Here is a 6648-nt window from a genome sequence, read left to right on the forward strand (position 1 = left end):
AGAGAGACACAGACAGACAGACAGACAGACAGACACAGAAACAGAGACAGAGACAGACAGACAGAAACAGAGAGAGAGAGAGACAGAGAGAGTGTGTGTTTGTGTGCGCGCGGATGTGTTTTCAGGCGATCAAAAAAATCACACACATAAATTTCGCCGAGACTATTTTTTGTTTGTTTGTAAACACAGCAAATGCATAGGACTAGCATTCATCGCAGCAGTAGTATATCAACACCCCTCCCTTCCCCCCTAAACCCCCAACCCCCGAAACTACCACACACACCCCAACCTCCACCTCCCCACCCCCACCCCCCGAACCTCCACCACACACCCCTATCCACAATTCCCCCCCCCCCTGTTTCCCTAACAGGCGGGCAGGGCTCCAGCCGACGCTGACCAGCTGGGGAGCTCCGCGAGGAGTCTGTGCCGACAGCTGCTGAACTACGTCCTGCTTCTGCAGCAGACTGATGGTCAGGGGGAGGGGGATGAAGATGGCCACCCCTCCCCTTCCCCCACTCCCTGCCCAACTGACGACTCCCAGCACAGCGGCATGGAGGTGGAGGATGAGGAGGTGGACAGCCAGTCCCTGCAGCGGTCTTTGTGTCTGTCCAAAATCCAGTCCATACTGATGGCCGTTCTGGAGGTGACGCACCTGGGCCTGACCCAGCCGGTGTCCCGCATGCTGCACGTGCTGCCCCCAGCAGCCGGAGACGTCCTCCAGGGGTCTGCCCACATACACCGTCACACGTATCATGACCACACCCTCCTGTCCTTCAGAGAAATCGCGGACTCGCTGAGGTCGGCGTCTCGCTCAAGACACTGCCAACGTATCGACACCCTGAGGCACCTTGCCTTCAAACGGACGTGTCTGGCCACAAGCATCGAGTGGTTGAAACTTGTCCTGAACCTGAAGCAGGAGCAAGCTGCCTACGGCCCTGAGGAGAACTCTGCGGGGCGCAAGTTCCTCTACCATCTTCTTCACAGCCACCTCTCGTGCCTTGCGGACGTTGGCGGGGAGTCCCACCACGTGGGCCGGGTGGACAGGAGCCTTCTGCGTGTGGCCCGCATCGTTCAGCGGCTGAACGACGAAGAAGAAGACCCCTGGTTTCTGCAGGATCTCCCAGGACCGTGCGGAACGTTCACTCCAGGCCCTCAGCTCCACCAGAAGTTTGGGTCCGCCGTCAGCGGGCGTCAGGAGCGTGAACCTTGCCCAAGCCTCCACACAGCCATGCCTGTTGAAGGAAAGAGGTCGAGCGGTCCACAACCCCTGACCAGAGGCCAGCAGAAGCACAACCCCCAGAGGCCAGGCAGGCAGACAGGCCGGGGTCTGCCACAGACTGACCGCCGCAAGGTGAAACTACTCCTGCACGATGTCCTGGTCACGTGGTTTGGCACGGAGGCCGACAGGAGCCCGGACGACGTGACGCAGGGGAAGCGCCTGAAGCGGGCACGTGACAAACTGAGGGAGGTGCTGCACGTCAGCGGACGTCACGTGAGCACGCTGTGTGACCACGCCCACAAGGACCATGGTGGTGGTGGTGGTCTTGATGGTGGTGCCGGCATTCCCCACAGAGACCGTCCCAGTCATGGAGACGCACCGTCCACACCCACCCCTCAACGTCCTTCAGCCACGCCACAGGTTGGTGCTTCTTTCCGTACTTCCAACTTCTGCACTGCATTGCTTCCACAGTGTCTGTGTATTGTTTCATTTCATATTGTCTCATTTCATCCGGATAATGAATGGATATATTAATTATGACTTTTTTATATGATTTTTATTTTTTTTTATTTTTTTTTTTTTTACTGAAGGTCTGGGTCTGGTCAAACGGCTGGCATTCTGGCGAGCAAAAAATCAGCAAGCTCTTCCCCACCACACATTAACAAAGTCATTTGTCACACAGAAGGTTGGGTGGGTGAGTGGTGGGTTTAGGGGGGGGGGGGGAATCTCGTGATGCAGTCTTTCAACCGCCATCCGCCAGATGAGTTGTCTGACGATACCTTCATTGTATTGTAGTGGAGTGGAGTGGAGTGGAGTGCAGTGCAGTGCAGTGTAGTGTAGTGTATTGCATTGCATGATCGTATCGTATTGGAGTGGAGTGGAGTGGAGTGGAGTGGAGTGGAGTGGAGTGCAGTGCAGTGCAGTGCAGTGCAGTGCAGTGCAGTGCAGTGCAGTGCAGTGCAGTGCAGTGCAGTGCAGTGCAGTGCAGTGCAGTGCAGTGTAGTGTATTGCATTGCATGATCGTATCGGAGTGGAGTGGAGTGGAGTGGAGTGGAGTGGAGTGGAGTGGAGTGGAGTGGAGTGGAGTGGAGTGGAGTGGAGTGGAGTGGAGTGGAGTGGAGTGGAGTGCAGTGCAGTGCAGTGCAGTGCAGTGCAGTGCAGTGCAGTGCAGTGCAGTGCAGTGCAGTGCAGTGCAGTGCAGTGCAGTGCAGTGCAGTGCAGTGCAGTGCAGTGCAGTGCAGTGCAGTGTATTGCATTGCATGATCGTATCGGAGTGGAGTGCAGTGCAGTGCAGTGCAGTGTAGTGTAGTGTAGTGCAGTGCAGTGTAGTGTATTGCATTGCATGATCGTATCGTAGTGTAGTGCAGTGCAGTGCAGTGCAGTGTATTGCATTGCATGATCGTATCATATCGTATTGTATTGCACCTTTATTGTTTACATTGTATTGTGTTATCGGGTGGCGCTGTAGTGTAGCGACGTGCTCTCCCTGGGGAGAGCAGCCCGAATTTCACACAGAGAAATCTGTTGTGACAAAAAGAAATACAAATATTGTATTGTATTGTGTTGTATTGTATTGTACTGTATTGTATTATTTTTCTTTCCTTTTTTAAAATTATTCATTTTTTAAATCGAAATAGTCATTTACTTCTTTCTCTTTTTTTTTTTCTTAAAAAAAAAAATCTAAATATTCATTTACTTCTTTTTTTTCTTTCATTTTTTCCCCCTGAAGGCCTGACTAAGCGTGTTGGGTTACGCAGCTGGTCAGGCATCTGCTTGGCAGATGTGGTGCAGCGTACATGGATTTGTCCGAACGCAGTGACGCCTCATTGAGCTACTCGGATACCGATACTGATACTGATACTCTTATTTTTGTCACAACGTATTTCTCTGTGTAAAATTCGGACCTGCTCTCCCAAGTGTAGCATCACCCTAATTTTCCCTACCTGCATGCGTACTTGTTTTCTTATCAAAGCCGATTTTCTGTTGAATTGTTAGGAAAATCAGTATCGGCGAGTGTGGGGTTCTTCTTCTTCTTCTTTCTTCTTCTTCTGCGTTCGTGGGCTGCAACTCCCACGTTCACTCGCATGTACACGAGTGGGCCTTTACGTGCATGACCGTTTTTACCCCGCCATGTAGGCAGCCATACTCCGTTTTCGGGGGTGTGCATGCTGGGTATGTTCTTGTTTCCATAACCCACCGAACGCTGACATGGATTACAGGATCTTTAACGTGCGTATTTGATCTTCTGCATGCATTTACACACGAAGGGGGTTCAGGCACTAGCAGGTCTGCACATATGTTGACCTGGGAGATCGTAAAAATCCCAACCCTTTACCCACCAGGCGCCGTCACCGTGATTCGAACCCGGGACCCTCAGATTGAAAGTCCAACGCTTTAACCACTCGGCTGTTGCGCCCGTCTGTGGGGGTTCGATCCTATGAGCTCCGATTCCCTCGCTTTCTGGGCGAAGGCGTCACCACTAGGCAACCATCTGCATGACGTTAGACACAGACATTACACGGCGGTTTCTTTGAAGACCTTGTTTCGTGATGTCCCTCCGTGGGCGCTGATGGACTTCCAAAAAAAGAAGTGAACATTTTAAACCAGGTTTGAAGGTTATAAACTATGGAAGTTTTTTTTTTTTTTTAAACTTTGGAGTGGAAAGTTTGAAGTGGTGACTCGTTTTAATTGTTTGTTTTTTTACCCTTGTAGTAGTTATTAACGCGGCGATAACCTTGAGATGGCCTTAGTGGTCGGCGAGGCTCTAAACACCATAATTTCATTTCATTTCACTAGGCAACCGCTCCATATATGTCACTGTGAGCAGAGAGAGAGAGAGAGAGAGAGAGAGAGAGAACGAGAACGAGAACGACAGTTGACAAAGAACAAAATGTCCTACCTCTGAGTTCCCTCTTTAATGTTTCATGCCGCCCTTTTTGTGTTCATTTTACCAGAAAACAATTAACGTGACTGTGTTCAACATAAGAAAAAAAACACCCTTCAAAGCAACAACAACAACAACAAAAGTACACTACCCTTGACTACTATAATTATATGAAATATTTGAAAAAAAAAAAGGAAAGAAATTTCTTGGCCACAAAAAGGAGGCACGTGAAACACTTTTTTTTTTTTTTTTTTTTATAAAAAAGAAAATAATGAAAAGAAAGCGGGTGCTCCATGACCTGCATGCAACTGAGGACACACAGACACACACACACACACACACACACACACACACACACACACACACACAGACACACAGACACACACAGACACACACACACACACACTCCAACAGGGCCTGCTACTCAGGACAAAAACCAGAGCGGGTGACATTCCCTTGCTGGTTCATCCAATTTTAGCATCCTAAATTATTGCATCAACTGGTTGCATTTCCATGGTTTGTGGGACGAAAAACGGAAAAGCAAGATGGTGGCACGTTAGTTTAGTGACTGAATCCACATGAAAACCGAGTAAATAACGTACAAATAAAGAGTTGAAATCCACCTAAAATGGGTAATGACATCTACAAATGGTAATAAATATCGTTTTATACATGCACAAAAATTGCTGGTAAACTCAAGTCTACAGGTGGTAAAATAGGTGCAATAATTTAGGATGCTAAACTTGGACTTCACTTGTAAGATAGGTGCAGTTATTTAGGATTCTTAACATGGACTTAACTCACTCAATACGGCCAGTCCTCTCTTCTCCTCCACACAGACCCCTCGGATGTCCAGTGGGTGTCTGAATGACCCAACCTTTAGCTTCCGTCGTCAGAATTGTGGTATTCTTTGTCAACATTCACGTCTTCAGTATAAGAGCCTTCGCTTGCAATATTTTGATGATGGTAATTGGGGTGACACGCTGTTAACGTCGTCTCTTTCGCCGTTCGTATGGAGAGAGTTAACCTGGAAAACTGGGGCTTTACCGGTAAAATGGGTGCAGCAATTTAGGATGCTTAACTTGGGCTTTACCGGTAAAATTGGTGCAATAATTTATAGGTGTAACAATTTAGGACTTTACTGGTAAAACTTGGACTTTACTGGTAAAATTGGTGCAGTTATTTGTGATGTTTAACCTGGACTTTACCGGTAAAACTAGGACTTTACCGGTAAAATAGGTGCAGCAATTTAGGATGCTTAACTTGGGCTTTACCGGTAAAATTGGTGCAATAATTTATAGGTGTAACAATTTAGGACTTTACTGGTAAAACTTGGACTTTACTGGTAAAATTGGTGCAGTTATTTGTGATGTTTAACCTGGACTTTACCGGTAAAACTGGGACTTTACCGGTAAAATAGGTGCAGCAATTTAGGATGCTTAACTTGGGCTTTACCGGTAAAATTTGTACAATAATCTATAGGTGTAACAATTTAGGATGCTAATCTTGGACTTTACTGGTAAAATAGGTGCAGTTATTTAGGATGCTTAACTTGGACTTTACCGGTTCACCCCCCAGATTCCCAGCCTTGAAGACACACTGGTGAACTCCGTGCCTCCTCCTCTCGCACTGCCCGAGGTGTGCGCCATGTCACTGAGAAGGATGGGTGACCACTCTCGTCTCCAGACTGTCCCCAGCGTGGACGTCTTCAAGAGTTACCTGACCTGCCTGCTGACAGATTACGGTGACCTTCAGCCTGCTGCCCTGGAGCACGTGGTGTGTGCCTCGGTGCTGTTGGCCCATGACTTCAGGTATACCTACAGGCTCTGCTGTCTTGTGTCATCTATATATATATATATATAATTTTTTTTTTAAAATCTATTTTGTTTGTTAGTCTGTGTGTGATTATGCAAACAGATGACAAAGCCAGATCTTTATTTGTGTTCATCACAAGAGGAGGAAGGTGGCAGAATGGTTAAGACGCTCAGCTGCCAATACAGAGAGTCCGTGAGGGTGTGTGCTCGAATCCCACTCTTGCCCTTTCTTCCAAGTTTGACTGGAAAATCAAACAGCGTCTAGTCTTTCGGAAGAGATGATAAACCGAGGTCCTGTGTGCAGCACGCACATGGCGCACTGAAAAAGAACCCATGGCAACGAGAGTGTCGTCCTCTGGCAAAATTATGTGAACAGAAATCCACTGTGATAGATACACAGATATATTATAAGCATGCACTCAAGGCCTGACAAGCGCGTTGGGTTATGCTGCTGTCAGGCATCCGCCTAGCAGATGTGTAGCGTATATGGATTTGTCCGAATGCAGTGACACCACCTTGAGAAACTGAAACTAAAACTCATCGTAACACTTTCAGTCTCTCTCTCTCTGTCTGTCGTCTTGTGTCCGGTTTTTTTTGTTTGTTTTTTTTTTCATTTAAATTTTTCATTTAGTTGGTCTGTGTGTGATTATGCGAAATGATTACAAAGATAGATCGTAAGTTGTGTTCATCATGACATTCTCTCTCTCTCTCTCTCTCTCTCTCTCTCTCAC

Source organism: Babylonia areolata, chromosome 5 (genome assembly GCF_041734735.1).
Source record: "Babylonia areolata isolate BAREFJ2019XMU chromosome 5, ASM4173473v1, whole genome shotgun sequence".
NCBI classification, from domain to species: domain Eukaryota; kingdom Metazoa; phylum Mollusca; class Gastropoda; order Neogastropoda; family Buccinidae; genus Babylonia; species Babylonia areolata.